The 18024-nt window shown below is 40.7% G+C and overlaps 1 pseudogene; it reads left to right on the top strand.

Moving 5' to 3' along the window:
• The first annotated feature begins 12486 nt into the window (after positions 1-12486).
• On the top strand, positions 12487-14700 carry LOC141812749 (uncharacterized; annotated as a pseudogene).
• The last annotated feature ends 3324 nt before the right edge of the window (positions 14701-18024 follow it).

Below are 18024 nucleotides of genomic sequence, written 5' to 3'. Positions count from 1 at the left end.
GAGAGAAGAAATTAGCGCACTGTGGGACTAGCAGGCAGGGAGGGGAGGGAGAGGACAGTGACGTAGACTACCTGAATAGGAGGGTGTCTCGTAATGCGTAGAATGGGCTTGGATGGGCGGTGCTATACTATAGTGGGAAGTCAACTTGGCTAGGCAGTTTTTTCGATAGTGGAACTGAAGTGACCGGAAGCTACCCCGGCTTCGCACTCAACGTAATGCTTTCTCGTGGACAAAAGTCTCTGTCAAGGGACTGAATTTAGATCCGTTCAGCGTTTAGACCCGTTCCGAATCTAAGTAGGCTCACTCTCAGGATGGGCTCAAGTTCTTTCTTTATTAAGTAATACGAGTGATGACAGTGCTTTAGTCCTCCCTCCGTTCAGTGCCTTAGAACGATTAGTGAATTTCTCTTCTTATGGTCCAATTCTTGTCAACAAAGATTATCAACGTCAACTATCAACTAAGAAAAGAAGCCTAATATATACAATTGAGGAGTGAACGAATTGACCAATCACGGATCTACTCTTCATGGGTTCGATAAAGGTGTGCCCAGGTCTAATCACTCGTCCCAGCTCACCGGTCTAAAGTGCGATCTTTGCAATCCACAGCTGACCATCTGAAGCAATAACAGCGAACGAAAGAGCTTTGGACAAGGCGGAGAGGCAAGTGCAGCTAGCCAAAGACTAGATCATAGGTGCGGAGCGACAAGTGAAGCTATGCGAGCCCGCAAAGTTGAGCGACAGCGAGCGCGGAGTTGAGCGAAAAGCTAAATCTCTGCAAACCTGGCGAAGCGATAGCGGCAGAGTTGAGCGATAGCGAGCGCGGAGTCAAGCGACGCAAGGAGCGCGGCTCCGTCAAGCGCAGCGGCAGAGTGGAGCATAGCGACATCTCTGCAGTTCGGAGCGCGATCTCTGCAATCCATTTCCAAAGCGCGCGCAAGCGCGCGAGATCTTTGCCATCCGCAACAGTTGAGCGAAGCGAAATCTTTGCAAACAACGTGATTGAAGCAATCAAAGAAATCCTTAATTCGGACGGGAACTAGGTTGCGTAGCCGAGTGAAAGGACCCGAAGTCAACCAATTTCAGTAAGCCTAGCTCCAATATATACAATTGCGGTGCAAAGTCATCACCGAAGCGAGGCACGGTAGCGAGACCTGAACTCAAGTGACTATGAAGGCTCGGAAGAGCGGAGCAGAATATAGACCTCAAGTGAATGAAATTAGGCAGAGCTAGACAGACCTTCCTTCACTTCGAGTGCGAGTGGAGCCTAGCCGCCGACCCCGAGCTCCTATCTTTTCCTTTCATTATATAAATAGTAGTTGCGCACTTTCTTGCCCCGCTTCTTTTCTTTACTTTTCTTTGTCTCAATGGTGTGCATAGATCTCACGAGGGACCGGCACTCAACTCAAGAGAAAGAAGGTGCGTGCATGCCATCGGTCTAATCAGTCGAGAGATAGCTTGCTTGATCCGGAGTTGGTTTGAGGCCCGGTAGTGCCGTCAAGAAAGAAGAAGAGGACAAAGGGGGAGGTAGCGCTGTCAAGCTGTCAAGAAGAAGGCTCACTCCCACTCCCAGTTGGGCGGCAGAGTGAGTGCAAGGGCTAATCGGAGGGCTTTGTAGATGAATAATAGAATGAATGGTTCTTGTTCGGGTCGTCTCCGGAGGCTAAGGCTTGACCAATGCAATGGGAGACCCCAGTCCCGGTCAGACTCATCCGCAGAGGACTAGGTGGAGCAGAGGGATGGGCTCAGGTTTCACTCTCTTCGCTGGCAGAGCAGAGAGACTCAAGAATAGTTGTTCAGAACTGAACAATACAATAGGGGTAGTCTTCCCCAGCTCAAGAGGAGGTTCGACCATACTCTAATAGGATGGGATCAGGAACTGAGATGAAGGCTTAGAGGAGCGAAAGAAGCGTTCAGTGCCAGCGAGTCATGCGAAGGAAAGCCGACTCATAAGGAGCAAACTCTTAATTAAGGGAAGGACAGAGGGAATGAGAGGTCCTAACCCCTAGTTCAGTGGGTTTCCATGGAATGTTTCGGACTCGTATTTCGGACGTGCTCTAATGCCTACGTGCGCGATCTCTGCAATCCGAACTTTCAACAAAGCAATCCTAACAACGTAGTGGAACGAGCCCACCAAAGTGAAGTGAGTGCGATTGCTGCCCACCAAAGAGCGAACCTCCGTTGAACAGAAATGCTTTCCGAGCCTCCTAGAGCAGAGAAATGCTTTCCGAGCCAGAACAGAACTCCGTTGAACAGAAGCCGACTCATGAAAGGAAAGGAAAGGAGCGAGCCCACGAGCAGTGAAAAGAGAAAGGAGTTGGAGTTAGATGCGAGATTAGTTTGCGGATGCACGGGTTCGATGGAAGCCCTCCCACTATGTTTGAGTTCGACCGGTCTTAGTAGAGTTACGGTCAGTGACGAGGATCAGTTTCATTCAGTATTCGGTTCAATGGAGGGCTCATTCCCACTCTCCCCTATCTATCTACCGTAGAGAGATCCTTCCCAGGTGCTAGACCATCCATCACTCAACGGTGGTGAATGTGAATCCCATGGAGTTCCCTCGGCCTCTCTTCTCTTTTGGTGATTGGAGGTCGGTGCTAATTTGGAGCCAAGATGGGGGAAGCGTATCCGGATCCTTTCTTTCTCTTCCCAGGGTCTCACTCTTTCGGGCAGATCAGCCGGACAGAGAGGACTGATAGGAATTGGATGGCATGACTACCAGACTCCCCCGTGTGAGGGTGAGGAGGCAGTCTCTTCCCCAAACCTACCCGGGGGACACATGACCCACTGAGGGATGCGTAAGTAGGAGCCAGCGAGTGGAGTGAAAGGAAGATATAGGGACAGATGCACTGAGCCGACCAGCGAGTGTGAGCTATTGACAGAGGGTATTTAATTATATGCGGAGAAAGGACCGACTCGAGCCAGCAATGAATGGAGCGACGGGAGTGCTAAGGCTCTTAATAAAGATCTGAGGTCAGATCGTCCATCAGGGGCCTATTAGAGTAGGCGGAGAGAAGGATTCCACCCTCTCATTGCCATAGAAGGAGCGATTGAAAGGAGCCGACCATTAGGCAGTTTAGTAGTTGTGCTCGCATAAGGAAATACCATTCACTAGATCTTTCGTAGTTTTGAATAGCGAACTTATATTATAGTACCTAACATATATTGGGAATTTATTATAGCCTAATATAAGAGTAAATTCTCCGCACTTACTATAATATAAGTTCTAATCCCCCTTACTATAATATTGGCTATATTTTTGGGCCTAATATAAAAGTCAGTTTCCTGCGACAGCGACGTGGTTTTGCTCGTTCGTTCTAATCTAAAGTTCAGCGGTTGGCAGAGCCCGTTTAAATCAGCGGTGTGCTCTCGTATGTGGTAGACGGAGCTTATTCATAAGTGAATCGGTAGGGGCACTAAGCGGTAGGGTCAGAGGGGGAGAGCAGCTACTCGTGAGTTCTGCGGTGGGCGATGGACAGTTTCCATAGTGGTTCTTATTCGTAAGACGGCTTATATTTCTTTATTACTTCCCTCGAGATGAGGTTTCTTACTCGAAATGAGGTCGGCGAAGCTTCAACACATCTCAGGCCTCGAATGAACTCATGAGCTGAACGAAGACAAGGATAGGAGCGGGCAGGCAGAGAAGGGGAAGGACGCGTGACTGTAGAGGTAGCAGTGAAAGGTCGAAGCGTAAGGAAGGAGTTTCTGTCTTACGCCATCCATGACCTGCTAAGGAAGTTATGTTCTTCCTATTAGGTTCGGGAGATCGGTCAATGGGTAGCACGGGGAAATAGGAGAGTAGAGGAACCACTCTGGCGTAGCGCGATCTTTGCAATCAATCGGAGGGCTTTTCATATTTCATAAGAGAATGGGTTGACCTTCCAAGACTCGTCTAATACGAGGATCAGTTTCAAGTTAAAATCTTTTCTAATTCTTTTCAACTAATCGAAGAAAGAGAGGAAAGGCTACTCTGTTCTTTCTATCTCCTGCCCCCGGACTAGCGACAGTGCCTGCCTATGGGGACGGATAAAAGGATGCCCGGTGAGGAGGAAGGTCAAGGAAAGCCGCAGTCGGTGACGAAGGCTCAGTTTCGAGTTCAAGTCTTGCTCTGCCCTGCAAAGCTTTGGAGATTCAAGATGATGTTCTGGTCAAGTTGCAAGAAATGAATGAAGAAAATAGCTATCCCCTATTTATAGTTATCACAATAATTCGTCATCCCTCTGCCGAATAAAAAACTCTCTCTCTCTCTCGCATGCGCTCGAGCCAAGCAAATTAAGGTATTACGTAAATGGTGTACCATTGACTCTTCCCTTACTACTACTACTACTGGGAAAGATCTACTCAGCCCTCAGCAAAGTCGTGCCTGCAAAAAAAAGTAGTTCTGCCAAAGGAGATAAATAGCCCCGAGAAGATTATTATTAAACTATAACTTAGGTCAATTTGTTTTACAAATTTTTTTGATGTTTGATAAAATAAAAAATTATAATTAACAAAAAATAGTAAAACTCTTTTATTTATGTATTTTAAAAAATAATTTTATTTGAAAATAAATGTCATTTTCTACCATTTATAAGTCTTCATGTTTTTATTTTATTTTATCAATAAATCTATTTTTGTTCTTCACTAATTGTCCGTGTTGCATTTAAAATAGTAAAAGAGAATAAATAAAACTCTAGTACGTATATCCACACTACCACAAGATTATTTCAATGTGTTGCTAGATTTGAGACAAATTCAATTATGAAATTTGAGGCTCGTTTTTTTTTTTTTTTTTTAAAATATATGTGTTGGAGTTATTAAAGATCTTGGCATATCATACATTACTAATATTGATAATTAAAGTCCATTAGTTCAGCATTTTCTCTATTTCTATTGTTTTAGGAAATATTACATATTGCTCTCTAAATTTCTTAAATTTATATCTTCACACTCTTTAAAATTAAATCACTTACCCAGGATAATACCACAATTTGTTTCATGTTATAGATGATGGATTTGATTGGATTGTTGATTGATGAATAATTGTATTCTTTCACTTCTATACCACTCCACCAAAAAATGATAAATCCCCGTTAGTTTTATTGGTTATTCCTAGAGGTGACTGGCTCGGTCCCACGGAAGTTTCCCATCGGCCACCAGGGTAAATCGGGAAGTGCACGCAGCGACCAGCCTAGACGCCCAACATCCTTTGATTGCGCTTCCCATTTGAAGGAAAATTCCTGTAAATACGCCATAGCTAGGGATCGAACTGCAAGTGCCTGGATGACAACCTGAATGTCCTACCGCGGCACCATAAAATTGTAGTGGATAAATACTGCCTTAACAGCACCTCAGCCAACAAATACATATTGCTAAGACTTGAATCACACAACACCTCAGTCAACAAATACATGTTGCTAAAAGAATTCGAATCCAAAACCTCAAGCAAGACATGTCTCCATGCTTACCACTTGGAATAAAACACTTCAACTATACCACTCCACCTATCCTATAAATAGGGGTGTTTGATAGAAACCATTAATAAGATAATTCTTTCTTCAATTCTCTCTTCCTCTACTATTAAATTATAACATGTTATTAGTACGAGCGCTCTTTAAGTGGTTGCTATGACAAATATTATAAAGCTTGAATTTGAAACACTTGACCTTGCTGGAAAAAATTATTTGTCATGTGTTTTGGATAGAGCCGGTCCTTGTTGTGCAAGGACCCTGGGTGAAATTATAATTTTTGGGCCCTTGACACAGTAACATAAATTATAATTTTCAATCAATAAAAATTTCAAGATAAAATTTTTTTATATAAAATAATGCTCTCCAAGCAACTAGAGTTCTAAGATAAAAAAGAATAATTTCTCCTATTTAAAATGATAATGATACTCTAAAAAATATTTAGAATATAAAAAAAGTCTGAATTTTTTAAATTGCTACTGTAAATTCCATTGAAATACTCTTTTTCTTCTTCGTAGTGAAGAAGTTCCAAATTGGAAATTCTATATCGATTTTAACAAATAGTTCTGTTATATGTATACTCCATCCATATGACAAATAGTTTAGAAACTTCAAAAATCAAAACTAAAACTCAGAGCAGATAGTATTAATAGAATTGTGCTAGTGACTTTCAAAAACAAGATTGAAAGAGATGCAAATTGTTAATCAAAAAGTACATGCAAAATAGTTCAACTAATCAACATAAAGATGCACAAATTGAGTAGTTGCCTTGAGTTAGTAATTTAGAGGAGCATGGAAAGAAGAGGCTGATCACCTAGCTTGAATGATGAAGCGTCATTAACACACCAGTTAATTTGAAATAGGATAAACTGATATAATAAATCTCAATGTTAGATATCAAACAAACAGTAAGCTCGAGCGTTGTCAAGTGGTTAGCTTATAGTTATTATACATTTAACAGGTAAAGATAGAATTCTACTCCTAGACTCTGCAAACAATCACGAAAGCCTTTACCAACTAACTACTAAGCTATCTTGCATTTTCACGAATAGTATCATCAACCTAAGCAATTAAGGAAATTCAAGTCAACTGCTAATCTGATAACAAGGAATAAACTTAGGCATTAGCCAATGTAACTTAGCCAATGTAACTAACCCCTGGAGTGACAAAGATTTACGTATCGAAGAGCAAACATGAATAAAGCATTTAGAAAGAGTTGCTCTCATCAAAGAGATCAAAGATATACCAAGCCATCATCAAGTAATTGACTGTGCACAAGGATAAACGATTTAGGTTATGTCAGTGGCAATTAATCAAACACTAGAAGTGCATCCAAAACAGTAAACGCGAACTGGAGGAACCAGGAACAGGGACATTAGCAACGCACCTTGCACCCTTCAATCCTGATCTGGAAGAGCTTAATTCCATTAGCCCCAAGGAAATTTAGGTTTTGCTCCGGGTACGGCTCCGGGCAAAGGCACCTGCATGACATCAATGATCAATCCATCGCGAGCAAACAAAAAAAGGAGGTGCTTTTTGTAATCAAAGCAGCGATTTTTATTTTTGTTTCACCTGCAGTACTAAAGGTGATCAATGCGCACAAGATAGAGTGCAGGTGAAGCGAGCGGAGGAAACGGAAGTTGGCATCATCCGAGAAGCCTGAGCGCCGTAGTCCACCATCGCGAAGTTGAGCAGCGGGACCAGCAGCGCCTCCCCGTGGCCGCCGGAAGCGGAGGCCTCACAATCCTAGCCGCCTCTGCCTCCACCGCGTTAGGGCCCTACTCATTTATGGGCCCTGAGCAGTCGCCCTAGTTGCCCTGGGCCAGGGCCGGCCCTGATGTTTTGACACTCTTGAACACATATACCTTGTCCCAAGATAAGAGCTTAAGAGGTACAATAAAAAAAGAAAACAATAAATCCCTACGGGATTGTGCAAAAACACTTTTCCTTCGTCACCATATCCTGAATTAAATGAGTATAAGATGAAAAGGAAAAGAACCACAAGAACTTAAGGATTTAAAATTATTGGAAAGAAATCGTTATTTAATCATCATGAGTACTACTAGGTATCACTCATGATCGTTCCGTAATTAATGGTTAATTACGGATGACCAACATAATCGAAAACCTATTGGGTCACACACACTATAAGTTTTCCGAAAAACTTAAAATGAGTGAATTTGATTCTCAGTTCAAAAGAATAAAAGTTTGGTTGGACCAAACAAAAGAAAAAATAATGGACTTCGTCTTATGAAGATGAAATGAACCGATTTTGTTTGATTCATGATGGAAGATATTTTGGCAAAAGAGAAGAGATGAGGGGCTTCGTCTTATGAAGACAAAATGAACAAAATTAGTTTTGGTCAAATCGAAGATCGTTTGATTATTGAACTAAGCAATTTAGTTTGAACCCAGTTTGTTACAATAAATCCTAAAATTTCTCGGTCCGATTCAACCTGGGTTCTTTTTCCCTTTGGTTCAGGCTCACGTGCACCGTCTGATTCGCCGCTCGCTCCACACGCCCACGACCCACGTCTCTCACGGTGCTTGAGTTTAACAAAACCGATGGACGATGATCGCGAGTTCCTCGCGATCCAGCTCGCAAATGTAGGCTTTAAAGAGGCCAAGCTTCGATGGACAGTGGCAATCAAGAAACCCTAGTTTTCCCCTCACCTCCTCTCCTCTCTATTCACCGCCGTCGAAGCCCGTCGATCTCTTTCCGCCCACGACCGAACACCAAAGAAGTCTGCCGCCGCTGCCCTCTATGCCCCTACTACCCTCTGTTCCGCCATCCTCTCTTTTGATCCCGCCAGACAACCCTATTGAAAATTTCATCTTCGGAATTAGGGTTCTGCTGTCAGTATCCCTGCTCAACTTGGTTGTTGCCGCCGAATCCGCTAGAGGAGCTTTCGGATTTCTTTGTTGGATGGAGAAGTTGCAGCTTCTGGGACCTCGGGTAGCCGTTAGGGTTTCGTCGTCGGAACACCGTGTGCCTACGGTGATCTTCTATATTTTTTCAGAAAGTGTTCTGGTCCTTCTTTTTTCTTTTCCTACTATCCAAAAATTTGATTCCCAGTGATAGTTAGAAAGTCCCAGAAATGAACGCGACGTGTGTTGTTGCATGTTTTCGATATTAGGATTTTCTCTCGTATCGATCATTGCTGTTCGACGACTAGTATCGAAGACGGTGACACAACTCGTAGCTTCAAAAGCTATCTCGAAGAATGCTTGGTGTGGATCACCAGTAGAGGTGAAACTTCGACGAGAGTCGCTCGATTGATGTCATTTTCGTTGAGCATCATATACCAGGTATGTGTAGAATATTTATTATTCTGAAAATTTTAAATTTCAGTCATGTCTTGTGTCTGTTGTATTTGCATGCGTGTGTTGTAAGTGTTGTAATAATTAGATTTAATTATTATTTTATTTTTCACTATGCATGATTGTTATACTTGTAAACACGCGCAACGCACCGGACCGATTCCAAAGTGGTATCAAAGCTTGATAGTGCAAGGCATACGTATAAAATCATTTTGTGTGTTATAGTTAGTTGGAAATTTAATTAAAGAAATTTTATGATTTAATTTATAATTTTTAATTATAGAATTTCTAAATTTATTAGAAATTTTGAATTAAGAAAAATTATTTTCTAATTAATTAGATTTTCTTAATTAAAAAATTTTATTTTTTAAAATAAAATATGTGATTAGATATGAAAAATTATTCCCTAATCTAATTAAAGAATTTTGATTTATGAAATCAAATTCTTAATCATATTTTATTAAATAAAATTTACGACGACTATGGCTGAAAGTAGTCATAATTAGTTACATTAATTATATCATGTCATGTCATTTGCTATGATTGGTTGTATTAATTATATCATGTCATTTATTATCATGTCATGTAGATAATTCGGTTGTTTGCATGAAAAGAGGATGAGATCTAATATCCCATAAAAAATTATTAAAATTAATACCTTCTATTAATATGATTAGAATTAGAGTTTGATTTTTTGTTTGGGTTGTTAGACTCTCTTCAAGCCCAATTTGAAATTAAATATGTTTGAACCATCGAGATATGATCTCACAATTAGCGGACTGACCTTAACTTGAAGCATTGATTTGTTGACTCTCTCCAATGTCAATGTGGATAGAGGTGAAGTTGGGTGTTATGCATATAATATATACGTATTAATGTGTTAACAACCCGATGTTTATGCGAATATTTAATTAGTTGATAGCATAATGTGATAGTTATTTATACGTGATACATATTTGGCATATGATGCCTACTACTGTAGCTAAGAATGACTTGTTGAACTCTCTCCAAGGTTATTCTTATCTAGAGTGGATATCAATCCATTTGAAGAAACCTACTATCTCCCGAATCAAAGTAAGGGCTCTTGAATTTGCAAAATAAATGGGACCCATATTGGTATGTAAATTGTTTATAAATATATTGCAAAACTCATCTCTCATATATGCTCGATTATTTTTCTAGGTTAATCAATTAAGTATGACGTCTTTGAATTTGCGTATAATTTTATATACCAATAAGTTAATTGGCTCTAACTTCCTGAACTGGTATAAAAATTTGAGAATTATTCTCAAATTTGAAAAACTTACCTATGTCCTCAACTATCTTCTTCCAGGACCTCTTACAGAAGATGCAACTGATGATCAAAAGTTGATTTATCAGAAACATCTAGCCGATTTTGAATTGGCTAGTTGCATCATGCTAGCCTCTATGTCACCTGACTTGCAGAAACAACATGAACATCTGGATGCTTATACTATTGTGTATCACCTTCGTGAGTTATTCGATGAGCAAGTGAGATCCAAATGGTTTGAGGTCTCTAAGCTCCTCTTTCGCTTACGAATGCAGGAAGATACATCTGCAATACAACATGTACTGAAGATGTATGGGTACATAGAGAGGCTAGGATCACTTGATTTTGCGATAGACCATGAGTTAAGTATCGACTTAATTTTACACAGTTTGCTTTTGCGATGAACTATCGGATAAACTATATTGAGTCCACGATACCACAAAGGCGATTCTTCTCCGAAGCTTGAGATCGTGTTCATGTGGATACACATAGAGGCATGGACGCTTGAACGTGTAAGAGATTCGGCGAACCAAGGACGAGCGGGATAAGCGAAGGATACACTTCAAAAGTATAGATCTATTAGATAAATAAATTGAACTTTGTACGAGTTTTCTTTCACATGGATTGCTATTTGGAATCCTATTTTTGCTATGAATTTTATTGTTTGTCGCATAGGATTCCCTACATATCTTCTCAAGGTCGCTCAAGGTGACATGATGTAGCCTACCTTCCACTATCACCCGATGTGCACCAGCACCGATATCACACACTTGGCTTATGTGGATGACTTCCTCTTCTTCGTTCAAGTGGATGAGCCTACCATCACCTTGATTACAGATTGTCTTGTGGAGTTCAAAGGCATGGTGAGGCTCCATCCAACCTCTCTAAGTCGAGCTTGCTCCTTGCCAAAGTCATAGATCGCACAACGAGCAGATGATTGGAAATCACTAAATTTCAACAAGGTCCCTCCCCGTTAGCTACTGTGGCATCCCACTCGCTGCGGTGAAGTTAAGGACTAGCAACTATGAAGCCTTGATAAGGAAAATGTGCGGAAACTAGCTTCATGGCTCAAGCAAACATTGTCCTATGTCGATAAGCTCAAACTGGTGAAGACCATCCTACCTACAAGATATCGAATGCATTTAGCTCTCCATCTTACATATCCCTTGTGCAGTGATCGACAAATTATATACAATATGTCGGTCATTCGTATGGTCCAACAAGCATTCACCTATCTCTTGGACCACCATATGTTTAGCAACGGAAGGAGACTATGGACTTCATGATCTGCATGCATGGAACTAAACCCTACTTAGCAAATCGCTATGGAATATTCAATGGAAGAAAGACTCTCTTGGGGTAAGGTGGATCCACCATCAGTACCTTCGACAAACTGACTTGTAGGATTGACAAGCTAAGGCATCAAACTCACCTCTCATCAAGAGATTCATCCATATTAGAGCAGTCATCCAATCAAAGTCGACACTGCCCAATAAAGGGTGGTCACTCTTGAATCCTAGTTTGGTGGTGCACAACAACGATGGTTCAACCATCACCTATGATTTTTTTCAAGCCACAAAGTGGCCAAGGCATGGTCATCAGTTGTATGGAAGTCATGCCTCATGCTGAACCACCAATTCACAGTTTGACTACTTGCAAATGAAAGACTATGCACCAAGGATTGGATTTTGTATGAAGCTCTTGCAAAACTTGTCCGCTTTGTCAAAGAGTGAACGAGTCTATGGACCACCTCTTCTTCGGCTACACCGTAAGCAAACCTCTTTGGGATAAGTTCCGAACCTAGTTGCACATTCAGCAAGAGTCGAGCACGTCCAAGTAGATGTTGAAGGTTTTCCATCGATGGTTCCATGGTAAATAGTGCACTCAACAAGACTCGACACTTAGAGATGTCTTATATGATTTTCTTACTTTACAAGCACGCAATAGATGTCAATTTGAGGGTGATATACCTAATATAGAGAGGATGTTTCAGATGATTCAGACACATGCATGTATTTTAATTTAGGGGCATCTAAACATGTATATCCTCACTTGAATTATAATACAATTTACCTTCATTAAAAAAAAATTAATAAGCAAACAACTAAATCTATTATAACAATTTTCTTAATCTTTACTAAAAATGGATCATAATAATATAAATATAAATGATCAAGATGATTAGACATAAGCCTTAATTAGGAGGTAGATGATCAAGATGATTAGACATAAGCCTTAATTAGGAGGAGAATACATGAAATCGAAATTGCTAGCTGCAATCCTTGCCTCTGTCTTCATGTATAATTCTTATTTGAAGACGATCGCATTCATTTGAATAATTTGGTTCTTCCATTTATTTTGTTTTCCTTTTCCTCACAATGCACTTCATGCAGAGCTGCAATGCTCACTTGCTGTGCTAGCTCAGGCGGCAATGGCGATCCCGCAGCGGCCGGATCTGGGTGACAGTGCACGTCAAAGGCCGATATGTAACCATTAATTGTTCTCTTTTTCATTTTTTTAATTGAAGTTCATAAAAGTGAACAGTGTGGAGGGTATATATGTTTTCTTCCGACGCTCTTGTGCTTAATATTTCTGAAAACACCCAAAAAGAATCATCTTGAGATTGGAATTGCTATACGCTAATAATTACTCCGTAGATTTGTATTATTAAAAGGTTGCTCAGGATTCTACACGTAAGCCATCTATGAACACGTTCAAGGATGGCCAGACTTCGAAATAACAGAAAATAGAGTAGTTTTCAAGCTTAGAAAAAGACAAGTAAAGATTAATATCAATTTCTTCAATTTAAATTAACTTAACCAATCATTAAAATGCAGGTTTCACTACAAGGCAGTCGCAGGTGATAGACAAAGAGTCATGCCCATGCCTCATGATCGTATGCCTGGGAGATGTCAACAATTAGCCTACCCTGAGGCAGTTCATCCTCATTAAACCAACTAATCCTGCCCTTAGAGGAGAGGTTGACAATTCATTTTGTGCACTTCTTTATAACTTGGATTAAAACAAGAAATTTGATATATTAGGTGGATGATAAATACCAATACTCTAGCGACTACAAAGATAGACCCAAATTGAAGTGGCAAATTGACCTTAAAGTTTACTGCTTCAGAGGATTACCATAAGAGAGAGCAAAGAGGAACTGTTTATGGAAGGCTACTTGTTTTCGTCCATTTTTGCTAGGTACATTAGTAAAAATTACATAAATGAAGATGCAGCTTTTGTTGGTTTAGCGTCTCCTAGAAAAGTAGGATCTTGGCAAACAGAAAGCAAGGTTAATTCACACTGACAAAACCATTCATTCACTTTCATGAAAGTTATTTAATAGATCCTAATGATGCAAGGATACCAATTTTAGGTAAGAGCAGATGTTCAAGGAAACTTTTATTAAAAATGTCCACTCTGGAGTTTATAATCTTTTTGCATGATTTCATTGGAGAATTTAATTATAGCACCACTATTAAAGTCATCTTAGGTGAGTTAGATATACAGAAATTTTAGTTCTTATCTTTGGTCAATGTTAATTAACTATTTCTTTGGTGATTTAAACAAGAGGTAATATCGACTTAGACAACCTTGTATATAGACCACCAAGAGATGCCCCAACCTTGTGGGAGATTGGTATTCCTGATCGTAGTTCTGCGGCCAAGTTCTTCATTCCCAATCCTAATCCTAAAAATGTTAATAAACTTTACACTAACTATGATAGGTTTAGACAATATGGGTTATGGGAGATATATACAAACTTGCATCCTAAAAGTGATCTAATATACAATGTTGGAGTCAGTAATTATTAGAAAGATTGGTTCTTTGCTCAAGTAACCAGGTAACTTGATGTTTTTGCTGAATTGGTTTCTTTCTAATATAAGTATTTTTCATAACATTCACCAAAATAAATCCTTTCTTGTAGGAAGCAAAACAATTCCTATTTAGCAACGACATGGCAGACAAAATTCTATTCTCTTTTGTACATCGAACTGGAGTTTACTACAAGCTCTGGGCGGCACTTGCTTCTACACACTTTTCTGAACTACATGTTCAGAAATTTTTTTTGTCCTTTCAAGTTATTTTTTTTTAGTACAATTGTATAAGATGGTGAAGACATTTAACGTTCTCATCTTTTTAAGGTTCGAGTCAATGACCCAGCAAGAGAACCTGCTCACTTCACGACAAGGTCGATTGGTGGTGACAATGCAATTGCCAGACATGGAATCCATGGCGTTCGTATATTGGTTGTTCAACATCAGTCTACAAAGAAGTTGGCTTCGTGAAGGGGAAAACACAATCTTCTTGACTCAGACGCCGAGTCAAACCATGTTTCGAATGACCATATCCGAATGGAAGTGCCATAGGTCATGGATTTTAAATGACACCAACCTCAGGATGCATTGGCAACATAGTTACTTGTTGCCCAATTACATTTGTGATTTTACTTTGATAAATTAATCCATGTACCAGTCCTAATCTTGGACCAACTATGCTTACTTTAGCCAGCTTACTCAAGAACATAGTTACTTGTTGGCCAATCAGTCCTGTTTTTGGACTAACTATAGCTCTTAGAGAAGAATATAAACGATTAAAAGTAGTGGAGAAAAAGGAGCTAACAGTAGCAAATGAGCAGAAATAATAAATAAAGAGGCATCTATATCTATTTGTAACAACTGTGTAAAACTAAATCCAACACCTAATGGTTAACTAAGATTGATAAGTGCATGAAAAAAAAATTAATTCTAAAGCAAGATGCCTTAAAAGCATTTCCTTAAATTAACTTGAAAGCATTACTTAAAATGAACCTTGAAAAGTTATAGAATTAACTTCAGTAAAATACTAAGAGAATCAATACTCTAATATGACATACAACTATGTTGTTCTAGTTAGAGACTACCATCAACACTAAATAATATTTGAAAGCTTGCCGATGAAATAATTCAATCACAAAATTGATATAATTTAAAAAACCAAGTAAATTCCACATGGCAAAGAAACATTTTGTAGGGCTACATCAGCTGCCAGCAGGTATAGCCGAAGGCAAAAGCTACTTTCTTTAATGGACTAAAGACTACGAATAAGCAAGGATTCCAAAGGGATGTCTCTAGTGGTGGATTTACTAACACCACTATAAAACAACTCATCCAGAAAAGTCAAGAAGCTCTAAAAACCGTGAAGAACTAATATTTAGAGCTGTGAGCTGTTACAGAAGACAAAGATCAACCAAAGAATCAGCAGATCTCCTCCGCAAATATCCTGTCAAATATCGCTTGCACTGTACAAATTGAAATAAAATTACAATAAGAACTAACATCACAAGGACATGGTGATTCTCCCGACTAAAAGCACATTTGGAGGCACCAATTTAACCCGTACCTTGGTCTTTTGGGATGTTGGGTTGATCTACCAACAGCTGGTTCATTGCAGCAATCTCAGCAGAACTGAATGAACTAAAAAGAAAAATTACGTACTGAATATGACATCGCTGTTTGAGAATCAATATCCTATTTGCACGATAATGAACCAGATGTGACAAAGTAGATTGTGCAGCAAATGAAGCCAGTAACAGATCATTTGTTAGGAACAAAAAATAATTGATTTGGATAAAAAAATTGAGATCAAATAACTGAAAGCAATTTGAATCATACTGGATTTCCAAAATAAAAATAATTAATCTGACAAATATACTCCCATTGTCAAAATTGTAATGCCACATCAAATCTTATGCTCCTACAACCCAAATTGGCATAATCTATCCAAATCCCAAGCAGGATCTAATTTTGGCTCACTTTCCCTCACAATCCCTAGATAGGATCTTGATCCTAATAACTTTGACAAATGAAATATATTTACATTACATGGACATTTCAACGCATGAGATACCCTCAAAGGATATGGGCCAGGGCAACGTAGGCGTGTAATCAAACTAGAGTGCTGACGTGTTAATCAGAGGCTAGGTGAGGCGATTCGGCGAATAAGCCGGTGTATAGCCGAAGGGGGCTTCGGCTAGTGCACGACCGAATGGAAGGATTCGTCGTGTAACTAGCCGAATGGAATGGATTGGGCGTATAGTAGCCGAATGGACAGATTCGGCGTGTAACTAGCCGAATGAACGGATTCGGAGTGTAACTAGCCGAATGGATGGATTCGACGTGTAACTAGCCGAATGAACGGATTCGGCGTGTAACTAGCCGAATGGAAGGATTCGGCTGGTACGTAGCCGAATGAACGGATTCGGCGTGTAACTAGCCGAATGGACGGATTCGGCCTGCAGTGTAACTAGCCGAATGGAGGACTTCGGCATGTAGTTAGCCGAATGGAGGACTTCGGCATGTAGTTAGCCGAATGGAGGACTTCGGCATGTAGTTAGCCGAATGGAGGGGTTCGCCGAGGTAAGCTTGTGCTACCCAAGGGGATCGACCCAGCGAGTGGGGATTCTTACGACGGGATCAACTTCAGACTCGAGTCTGATCATGGCCAACCCCAGGATTTATCCCCGGAACATAAGCCTCCCCACTAGTCTAGTCGAAGGGAGCAGGAGGCGGACTGACTAGACCGAGTCAGACTCGAGTTGGGTCCGGTCCGGAGGCTCCTCGAGGAGGGAAGAGAGAGACGGGACGATCATGCCGTTACGTGGTTCGGAGGGAGGACTAATCGTCGAGAGACACGTGTCGCTACGTGGCATTAATGAGGAGACTAGCGGCGGCTGGCGGCGTGCGTGCGCTAAAAGGGGCTGACGTCTTTCCCAAGACAGGCAATTAAGGCAGGCGTGCCTTTTGTCCGCCTTTTCCACTATCACGGTTCCGGTCTGAGGTTTAATCAGCAGATCGGCGCTATCCTTATCTTTGCGGTGAATCGTGTTTGGTTCCGATCTAACGGCTTCTTATTGAATCCCGCCTTTTCGATACTGCTTATCAAACGGTCGTGATTTCTGTATTTGAAATAGGGTTTCCCCCGTCAATATAGGATTAAAGTTCTCAACGGCGAGAGATTGCGGCGTTAGGATCGCAGCCTATTTTGGGGTTCCCGTTAATCAATTAGCACCTAACTCCTTCCGCCTCCTAGCCTGTGTTTGTATAGTATTTTAAGTGTACGACATTCCCTTGAACCCGACTGTTTTCCATTACTTCTTCTATCCGAAGAAGAAAGAAGACGGGGTTTTTTTGATCCACGCTCGCCCCCGTTGTACCCGGTAGCCGAATACCCTTCTTCCCTTAAGTACTGGAAAAACCAAATTCTTTTGGTTGCCCCCGAGTCCTTTTCCAGTAGCCGAGTGGCAGGACGAGTCACCCCTTCCTCCACGACTGAACGGTTATAAGCAGGCGGATTAGTCAAAATAGCCCCAAAGGGGCTATTTATCTCCCCAATATATATACAGGGTAATTTACTAGATTTTTGGGGAACTTATATTATATACAGGCGGATTAGTCGTAAATAGCCCTTTGGGGCTATTTATCTCCTCTGCTACGCAATTTACGCCAAATATATAGTGGGGCCGCCTTACTATAATATAAATTCCCAAGGAGATAAATAGCCCCAAAGGCCCCCTATAATATTAAGTTAAGTTCTAACTGTATATAATATAAGAGTTGTACCTCTGCTACGCAGAGGAAATAAGTAGCCTTTGGGGCTATTTACGACTAATCCGAACCTCTAGGGCCGACGCTATTCAAAACTACGAAAGATCTACCGTTCCTCGAGCTTTCTTGTCGTAGAAATAGTTGATGATAGGTCCGCGACTGGCGGAGACATTCACTCGTTCTTCATCGCTCTCCACTCCCTATCGGGCCAGCTCTACAACTCGCTCCTTTTGGCATTCTTCGGACCACATTCACTCGACACCCTTTTTAATTGAAAAAAGATCTAATGGTATTGGATCCGCTTCAACCGTCATCGTTGCCCGACCAACTCTTCCTTCTGTCTTTCCCTACTTGAATGCCGCCGTGCCCCAAAAATATAGTAA

This window comes from Curcuma longa, chromosome 19 (genome assembly GCF_044706935.1).
Source record: "Curcuma longa cultivar G26 ecotype Majalengka, Jawa Barat chromosome 19, ITB_CL_G26_1.1, whole genome shotgun sequence".
NCBI lineage: Eukaryota > Viridiplantae > Streptophyta > Magnoliopsida > Zingiberales > Zingiberaceae > Curcuma > Curcuma longa.
This window is presented reverse-complemented; position numbering and strand designations above follow the sequence as displayed.